General features: G+C 46.1%; 1 long non-coding RNA gene across 1 annotated transcript in view; it reads left to right on the top strand.

Moving 5' to 3' along the window:
* Positions 1–8843, top strand: part of LOC147016720 (uncharacterized) — a 15182-nt gene extending 6339 nt beyond the window's left edge. Inside the window, exons 2-5 of the long non-coding RNA XR_015049655.1 lie at positions 2352–2419; positions 3120–3202; positions 7202–7327; positions 8347–8843. This is a non-coding gene — a long non-coding RNA (uncharacterized LOC147016720). The remainder of the gene's footprint in view (positions 1–2351; positions 2420–3119; positions 3203–7201; positions 7328–8346) is intronic.
* Positions 8844–9579: the final 736 nt, after the last annotated feature.

Here is a 9579-nt window from a genome sequence, read left to right as displayed (position 1 = left end):
GTATCCTTGCTCTTCGTGTCCTCACCGAACGCAGACGAGAGTTTCGGCAGGGGCTGCTTGCAGCCTTTGTTGATCTCTATAAAGTGTTCGATTCAGTGAATCGGGATGCCCTCTGGAGGATTCTTGGTCTTCGTGGGGTGCCACCAAAACTGATCGATCTGATGTATGAACTCTACTCTGGTACTGAGAGTGCTGTGAAGTGTGGTGGTACCATCTCTGACTTATTTCCAGTTGTTACTGGAGTTCGTCAGGGGTATGTACTGGCCCCCACCCTTTTCAGCACTTGTCTGGACTGGATTTTAGGGAGGATGTCGGAAAGATCAAGCTGCCGTGCATCGTTTGGGAATGTCAAGATCTCGGACCTTGATTTCGCAGATGATGCAGTCATCTTTGCGGCGACTTTAGATATCCTTTTGGGGGTCCTCGAGGTGCTGAATGAGGAGTTGGAGCCGCTGGAATTACGGGTTTCTTGGGTCAAAACAAAGATCCAGGCTTTCAATGACATCTTGGATGCTGCTGTCCTGTCTGTGTCTGTTTGTGGTGAGCATGTTGAGGTCGTGGAGAGATTCACTTACCTTGGCAGTGATATTCATGTCTCTGCTGGCTGTGAGTCAGAGGTCAATAGACGTCTGGGTCGGGCCCGGGGAGTCATGGATTCACTGGATCATGGGGTGTGGCGCTGCCGGTACCTGTGCGGGAGGACGAAAGTCCGAGTGTTCAGGTCCTTGGTGCTTCCAGTCTTGCTCTATGGATGCGAGACTTGGACTCTGACCAAGGATCTGAGACGGAGACTTAATCCCTTTGGTACCAGGTCTCTTCGGAGATTCCTTGGCTATCGCTGGTCAGATTTTGTGTCCAACGAGCGGTTGCTGAGAGAGACTCGGATGAGATTTGTTACCTGCATAGTCCGTGAGCGTCAGTTGCGGCTGTATGGACATGTGGCTCGTTTTCCTGACACTGATCCTACTCACCAGATTCTCTCAGCGAGGGAGTCTCGTGAGTGGAGGAGGCTAATGGACCGACCACGTGCCTCGTGGTTGCAGCAGGTTGACCAGAATCTCAAGGAGATGGGGATGGGCCTGGCATCTGCCTGGGGGATGGCCAGACGGAGGCCCCTGGAGTACCGGCGGAAAGTGGACGCAACGACGCGCTGTTCTGGCACATGCTGACCTGACCTACGCTATATATATACAAGGAAGAATAGCATTTCTTGACCACAACCTAAAATTAATATTCAGTTGATGAGAAAAAAATTAACTACTGTGGTTATACCAACAACTTGAATGTCAATGTAACATTTGTTACATTTCTGTTAATGAAGACAGAACACCCCATCAATAAATTGTGCTGGGTTAGATTATCTTCTTACTGTTGGATTCCAGTAGTGGAGGGGTCAGTCTTTTATTTCCCCTCATTTGCAAGATAAACTGGACACACTTAATGTGGACTATGTATGTAACACAATGGTTACCCATTACTGTGGAAAGGCTCATACTGGGTTGAGGTACAGTGGGGGGGGGGGGGGGGGGGAGGTGGTAAGTAGAGTTGTTGAAAGAATGTGGGGGATTGCAGAAGAGCTCGGGGAGAGGGCCGGATGAGAAGGAGAAAAGGCTCTGTGGTGATGGGTAGAGGTAAAGTGGGTGTGGGCAGAAGGCAATTGATTAATTATGGAAAAGAGAAGGCAGGGGAAGGAGGCAGCTTTGTGGGTGTGAGGAGGGGAAACTTTGAGAAGGGCGAGGGGGGTGATTGTGGAGAGAGAGGTGAGGGGGCGAGTTTTTGAGAAAGGTGAGAGGGAAGCTTGGAGGGGGGACAATGTGATGGTTGCTTTGAGAGGGAGGGGTGAATTGGCACTGAAGTTGGAAAACTAACATGCATTGCAAACTGGTTTTTTATTTTATTTTATTTATTTTAGTTCATAGATGCGATGGAAGACCCGAAAGGGATGTAATAGAGTCGAATTAAGAGAATGGAGAGAAGAAACGCTGAAATCAGTTGGATTTTTTTTTTTAGATGAGGGATGAAGGAAAGGTCGAATTGAGAGCAGTCTGTTGAAATAGAAAAAAAGTAGTGCATTATGATACAGTAATGAGTACCACATGTGTGAAAGAGGAAGATGAAGCATTACAAGAGATCGTTTTGTTGTTGTTATTGTTGTTATTTTTTTGATAAAGATTGCATAAGATTAGGTAAAGGAAAGGTTGAAGAAAAAGTCATGAGGTGAATGGTGAATTTAGATCGGCAAACGCAGGGGGTAGAAACTATTCCAACAGAAACACGTGGTTACGAGAAGATATTTGTGTGTAAATGGAGCGTCATGGCTGTTGATAAATGCTTCTCTTTATTTTTTGCAGATTGCCACGATCTCCCCCACCATGAGTTGCTGCGAACAAACGCTGAGTGCACTTCGCTACGCTGACAGGTTTTGTTTTTCTTCCATCAATATATGTGGCTCTGTTTGGTGGAGGGTGGGTTTCTGGGTTGCAGATTTATGCTGCATTAATTGTTGAAATGCTTGTTTAACACCAAAGGGCTTGCATGATTTATTATTACTTTGGTTTTTATCCCCCGCCGCGTGGCGGAAGGGGGATATTGTTGTCACCCGGGTCATCCGTCCGTCTGGCTGGGCGTCAACATTTATACCTGCGAGTGCGATAACTCATAAACTGTTCGCCATATCGATTTGAAATTTGGGTCACACATGTACCACCTGAAAAGGAAGAACCCTATTGATTTTGGGCGTGGCCGGATCCAAGATGGCCGACTGGAGCGGCCATCTTGAAAAAATTTTTTTGTAATAAATTATAAACCGCTTATCTGATTTCAATTATTTTTGGTTACTACGTTCCTCACCCCTGGGGAACTTTTTTGAGATGATGACCAAATGGTGTCTTGTTTCCAATTCACCTCCCTCATTATCTGGAATATGTATGACCTTTTTCATTCAATGGCGGGGGATTCCCCATCTTTGATGGTATATTTAAAATTGCTATTGGTACTATCTCATTCGTTAGAAGGCTGAGAAAACCTACCTGGTTCATCAGAGAAAGGAGTCACATTGAATATTGATCTCACCACAAACCATTCCATTTGCACCTTGTCTCTCCCAAAAAAATCCTCAGGGTGAAAGAATTGCCAATAGAAGCTGAAGCTGTGTTTGTTACTGCTGGGAATGATGTAACTGCACCAGCTGGAATAACCAACAGTGAGTCATTCCGAAAGGATAACACCACTGAAGAGTTTCTCTGTTCTCAAAATGTTGTATCTGCAGTCGCTGTCACGGAAGAGAACATTTTGGCACAAGTTAATGTCATTGTGTCTGGGCTTTCTTGCTGGGTAAAAGACCTACAGCAACTACTGCAGAAGTCTTAGACTGCCAATTTAGAACTGGTGGACCATCTCCATCTGTTTGAGAAAACTATTGATGATACAAAAATGCTCACTGATCTCTCAAACCAAACACACATATACATCAAAGGTTTGCAGGCAGAGGAAGAGATTAGAAAACAGAGTGGAGCACCGATGCAGTCTCAAGACTGAAATTTAAATGTTTATCTTTGTCTTTAAACCAAGTGCCTCATTGCTTTGTTAGAGTAGTAGTTCAAATTTTAAAATGGATGTTTTCTGCATTTTGAGGTTGTTTCTGTTCTGCCATCTGGTCATTTTTCAAATAAAGTTTTGCAATTGACCACCCATTGTGTGTGTGTGTGTGCGCGTGCGTGTATATATATATATATATATATATGTGTGTGTGTGTCGGGAATCGTACCTTTTTCTATTAGCTTTGCCTTTTTAGAAGCCATTATATATGCTTTTTGCAGGCTTGGTGATAATCAAAGTATACTCTTGGCTGGCTGCTTGAGAAAAGGGACAATTAGAACAGTGTATGCAGAAAATTATTATAATTGTCCTTGAGTAATTTAAAGGAGCATTGTGAGAGCAAGACCGGGAGTGAACCGTTACGTGCTCTTATCTCTACGTTGTTTCACCATTCCTGTAACACAATGAGCCAAATGCTCGCAGCTGGTTAAGCATTAGTCACATTTGCTCTACGGCAAGGATACGGCGGCCGTACCCCCCCCCCCTGAATTGACAGAAACGTGCGGCGGCCACAGAGTTTCTGAGGTGGCATCAGGGTGGCCCTAGGGCGTATGGCTATCTTTTACAGGCCGTAGGGGTCTCCGTGGAATTATAGCGCGGAGTTATAACTATTTTCATTTCGATGTTGGCCGTAGCAATTCAACAAGCCGTAGCCATGATGTAGATGTGTTCCACGTCGACCGTACGTAGGGCGTACAGTTGGCTTGCGTTATTCGTGCGGCTGCCGTAGGCTCTTATCAATGAAAAATGAATTTTGCCAACCCCCAAAAAATTATGGCGGCCGCACTATTTCCACGGTCGCCATAGGGTAGTCCTAAGGCGTCCCTGTGTTCACCATACGGTGGCCTTGCGGTCTGTGTGACTACCTGCGGGCAACGCAGGGTCGACGCACGGTTCCCCTACGCCCGCCGTGCATCCTACGTACAGCCTCCATGGCAGTCTGCGTCGACCGTGCGTCCACCGTGCGCTACCGCTAGAGATCGGAGTATAGGAGCGACACGGACCAGCATCTCCTGGAACATTGCAGGTTCCATACGCAGGAATGCCTTGAAGTCACCCCTGGATTCACGCATCAGCTCCTGCATCAGGTTGTCGTAGTGGCCCAGGGTGACACGCCACAACAGTCAGGGCTTTACCCACATCGTCCTCCTTTTTCACTGCCGCCGGGCCAGCCACTGCTCCTCCAGGAAAAGGACTGCAATCAGGTAATCTCGCTCTCACCCGCCTCAGCTGCATGCGCAGGTAGCCCAACCTCTGCCATTGAAGAACAACCAGCGCCATCTCTATATAACCTGGTCCACAATCTATATGACAGATATGAGATATGATTATACACATGAAAAAGAACTGGTATATATACCCACTCGTTACCGTCCGTCTGGCTGCACGTTCGCCTTCGCCCCCCCCCTGCAGTCGCCTTGCAGGAAGCTTGAGGCTACCTTGCGTCTGCCTTGAAAATTCTATGGCCGCCGCAGGGGCGCCCGAAGGTCACCATGCGACATCAAATCAAAGACCGTACGGCACCCCCACGTTTTCGGTCTCCACAATTTCTAAATACCCCGTGCGGCTACCCGAAAAATAAAAACATATGTGACTGCTACATTGTGTGACCGTGGAAATACTGCGGCTGCCCTATAATTGCTAGTGGCCGTAGATTTTTTAGACCCTACGGCCACCGAGCCAAATGTGACAAGCATTAAGGTCTTGAACAGGGAGTTTGAGGGCCGAGAGCATATGGCTGAGGCTACCTAATCGGACCCGAGAACAACATCAGGCGGGGTTCAGCAATGGCAATGGGAAACACATCTGGAAAACGAGAGGAGGGGAACGAACCCCCTAGGGATACACCTGCTTACCAAATGTTTAAGTTACATGGAATGGAAGCAGTGGAGCAAAATGATTGCTGGGTGAAATGGACGCTTAAGAATGACTGAAGCTTAAGTCACATTTGGCTCGGCGGCCGTAGCGTCTCCAAAATCTACGGCCACTAGCAATTATTGGGCAATCACACAGTCACACAATGTAGTCACACAATGTAGCAGTCACATATGTTTTTATTTTTCAGAGAGCCGCACGGGGTATTTAGAAATTGTCGAGACCGAAAATGTGGGGGTGCCGTACGGTCTTTGATTTGATGTCACACGGTGACCTTAGGGCGTCCCTGCGGCGGCCATAGAATTTTCAAGGCAGACGCAAGGTAGCCTCAAGCTTCCTGCAAGGCGACTGCAGGGGGGGGGGGGCCCGAAGGCGAACGTGCAGCCAGACGGACGGTAACGAGTGGGTATATATACCAGTTCTTTTTCATATGTATAATCATATCTCATATCTGTCATATAGATTGTGGACCAGGTTATATAGAGATGGCGCTGGTTGTTCTTCAATGGCAGAGGTTGGGCTATTTCAAGGTCAGATTTTCAAGGCAGACGCAAGGTAGCCTCAAGGTGCCCGCAAGGCGACCGCAGGGGGGGTGGGGGGGGCCCTAAGGCGAACGTGCGGCCATATATACACCAGTTCGTTTTCATATGTATATCATATCTCATATCTGTCATATAGATGTGGACCAGGTTATATACAGATGGCGCTGGTTGTTCCTATACTCCGTTGTCCCAATGGTGCTGTGCCAAACACCTATACTCCGATCTCTAGCGGTAGCGCACGGTGGACGCACGGTCGATGCAGACTGCCAGGGAGGCCGTACGGAGGACGCACGGCGGGCGTAGGGGAACAGTGCGTCGACCCTGCGTTGCCCGCAGGTAGTCACACAGACGGCAAGGCCACCGTACGGTGAACACAGAGACGCCTTAGGACTACCCTTCGGCGACCGTGGAAATAGTGCAGACGCCGTAATTTTTTGGGGGTTGGCAAAATTCATTTTTCATTGATAAGAGCCTACGGCAGCCGCACGAATAACGCAAGCCCACCGTACGCCCGACGTACATCACATCTACGTCTTGTCGAATTGCTACGGCCAACCTTGAAATGAAAAAAGTTACAACTCCACGCTTTAATTCCACGGCGACCCCTACGGCCTGTAAAAGATAGTCATACGGCGTAGGGCCACCCTGAGGCCACCTCAGAAACTCTGCGGCCGCCGCACGTTTCTGTCAATTCAGGGGGGGGTATGGGCGCCGTATCCTAGTCGTAGAGCAAATGTGACTCATGCATTACCATGGCCAAATAGTGGGTCGTTTGATCTGGTGGTGGTGCAGAATCTGCGGGAAGAGTTGAGGAGACACCATAGCATGGGAGAGGAAGTGAACGAAACTCGGTAACCTGCAAGTATGAGGGTTGTTTGGTGGGTCCATGGGATTTGAGACTAGGAAAAGATTGTTGGTATCGATGAGGGATGACACAAGCTGGTAGTGCACTGCCTGCGTGGTGTGCGATTGAACTGTGGAAGGCAGTTCCACAGATGGGAGAAAAATAATTTTTGTAACAAACTTGGATTTTGGAAATCGAACCGGGAGGCGGTTTATTGGAAGGGCGTGTGTATACCAGTGGAGCTGGGGTGGATTGGCTGGAAGGCTGAGGGAGTGAGATCAGAGTTTGTCTTTAACATCTCGCTGCAAATGCTGACATGAGCTTTGTCCTGATGTTTTGACAGTGGAGTTGGCTGGCAGTCCACTTGTCACGTCCCCTGAAGCATGGAATCCATATTCTGCCTCTGGCACCACTGCTGCCATGTATCGTCCCGTATTCCTCCATGTCAAACCCAAACCTGCAGGGACAGGTCTGTGTTCTACAAAGAGAAGTATCCCCAACCTTTGCCTCAAATTTTGAGATGTTACAGGTATCCAAAAAGCACTGCCTCCTTTTGTTAGGTCATCTCAACCGAGATGGCCTAATAAAGCCGGACCAAATGTCCGTACGTCCGTCTGTCAACAATTTTTCTTTCTGATCTTGATGAAACTTAGTATGTGGGTAGAGGTCGATGAGTGTTGTACAACGATATAACTTTTGTCCGGGTTCAAGGTCAGGGTCAAGGTCACGAGGTCACGAAAGTTATAAAAATCGCCATTTTCAAAACCTATCTAGTCTGCCATTCTACAAGATATTCAGCAACTGTTTATTGATTATGATAGTAAAAAATATTATCTTGTATCTAACCGGACAGATTTTCGAATTTCCGTCCCGTTTGGCTGCCACGTAACCTGGAAGATGGTCAAAAACACCTCCCAGTACAAAAAACTTTTTACTTCCGATCTTGATGAAATTTGGTATGTGGGTAGAGGTTGATGAGTGATACCCAACAACATATTTTTCCTGGATTCAAGGTCAGGGTCAAGGTCACGAAAGTTGTGAAAGTCGCCATTTTCAAAACCTATCTAGTCTGTCATTTTAGGAGATATTTGCCAACTGTTTATTGATTATGATAGTAAAAAATATTATCTTGTATCTAACTGGACAGATTTTTGAATTTCCGTCCCGTTTGGCCGCCACGTAACCTGGAAGATGGTCAAATACACCTCCCGGTACAAAGAAAACTTTTTACTTCCGATCTTGATGAAATTTGGTATGTGGGTAGAGGTCGATGAGTGATATCCAACGACATCTTTTTTCCCGGATTTGAGGTCAGGGTCAAGGTCACGAGGTCACGAAAGTTGTGAAAGTCGCCATTTTCAAAACCTATCTCTTCTGTCATTTTAAGAGATATCTGGCAACGGTTCATCGATTATGATAGTAAAAAACATTATAGAGATGCCCGTCACCCCCACACGGGGGTAATTTTTGTTTTCTCTTTCCCCCCAGTTGGAAGAGCTCACAAGCGGAGAAAGAGTTGAGGGAGAGACGTGGGGCCACTGGTTCCAGACAGTGGTGCACAACTGCCCGAAAGAGATGTTTCACCAGTTCCAGATTGAAATCCTGGCCCTCTCCCAGAGATATCAGCCCACAGATGAGGGGCAAAGGACAAGTCTATAGTGTCCGGCTCCAACCCCAGCTCCACCTGCCATGTACCCGCCCCAGCCTCCCAGTTCTCCTTCCAGGACACGTTCCAGCCCCAGAAAATAAAATTAAAAGGTCCACCATTTTGGTAAGCCCAAGACATCTTTGATTGTGTAATAATCATAATCGTAATGCTCTCCCTACAAGTTTTACGTTCATTGTAAAACAACCTAAGCAGCTGTTAAAGAATCATCAAATATCGAAAAGTTGGCGCCGATATATGTCATGGGCTTTGTGAAGGTGACGATATGTATAGGATTCAGGTGGCTGGGCCAATGCAATCGGAATTATCCGAGCTATATAACCACGATGTATATTATATATGCACATAATCGCAATATATATATATATATATATATATATATATATATATATATATATATATATATATATATATATATATATATATATATATATATATATATATATATATATATATACACACACACATCAATAGCAAAGCCTCTCTAGTTTCCATACAAATTGATCAAGATCACTAGCTGCGGATAGTTTCAAATTTACACATTTTCTTTCACCACATCACTCTCATACGATATTAAAAAAAAAAACATAGCTTGTCAGCAAGAAAGGCCGACTGACTATTAACTAACCTTAACTCCTGCATCAGCAAATTGAACAAGACAGGGCATTTGACAATGCAGATCAACAGCAAGGTATATAGACGACAATAGATCTGAGAATTTAGTCTATAAACTACATCTGCATGCAGACTCAGATTGCAACAGCCTCTGCCATCACTTTGGGAATGGGCAATGCTACCAGGACTGAGCATTTAATGTAAAGCCACACCAGGATACATATATTACCAGTACATCTGATCCTGAAGGATCAATATGAAAGTACATCCACATGCACTGACACACAGACCGATTACAATCCCCTCCCATTGGGAACAGGCAGGGTGAACAAGACTGAGCATTTAACAAAGGAAAGCCTTGGAGCATATAGAGTACAGTAGATCTGAGAATAACTAATCTATATTAAAGTAGATCTACATGGCCCAAGAGTAATAGCTTC

Source organism: Eptatretus burgeri, chromosome 11 (assembly GCF_056783735.1).
Source record: "Eptatretus burgeri isolate ZD-2024b chromosome 11, Ebu_testis_v1, whole genome shotgun sequence".
In the NCBI taxonomy this organism is placed as follows: domain Eukaryota; kingdom Metazoa; phylum Chordata; class Myxini; order Myxiniformes; family Myxinidae; genus Eptatretus; species Eptatretus burgeri.
This window is presented reverse-complemented; position numbering and strand designations above follow the sequence as displayed.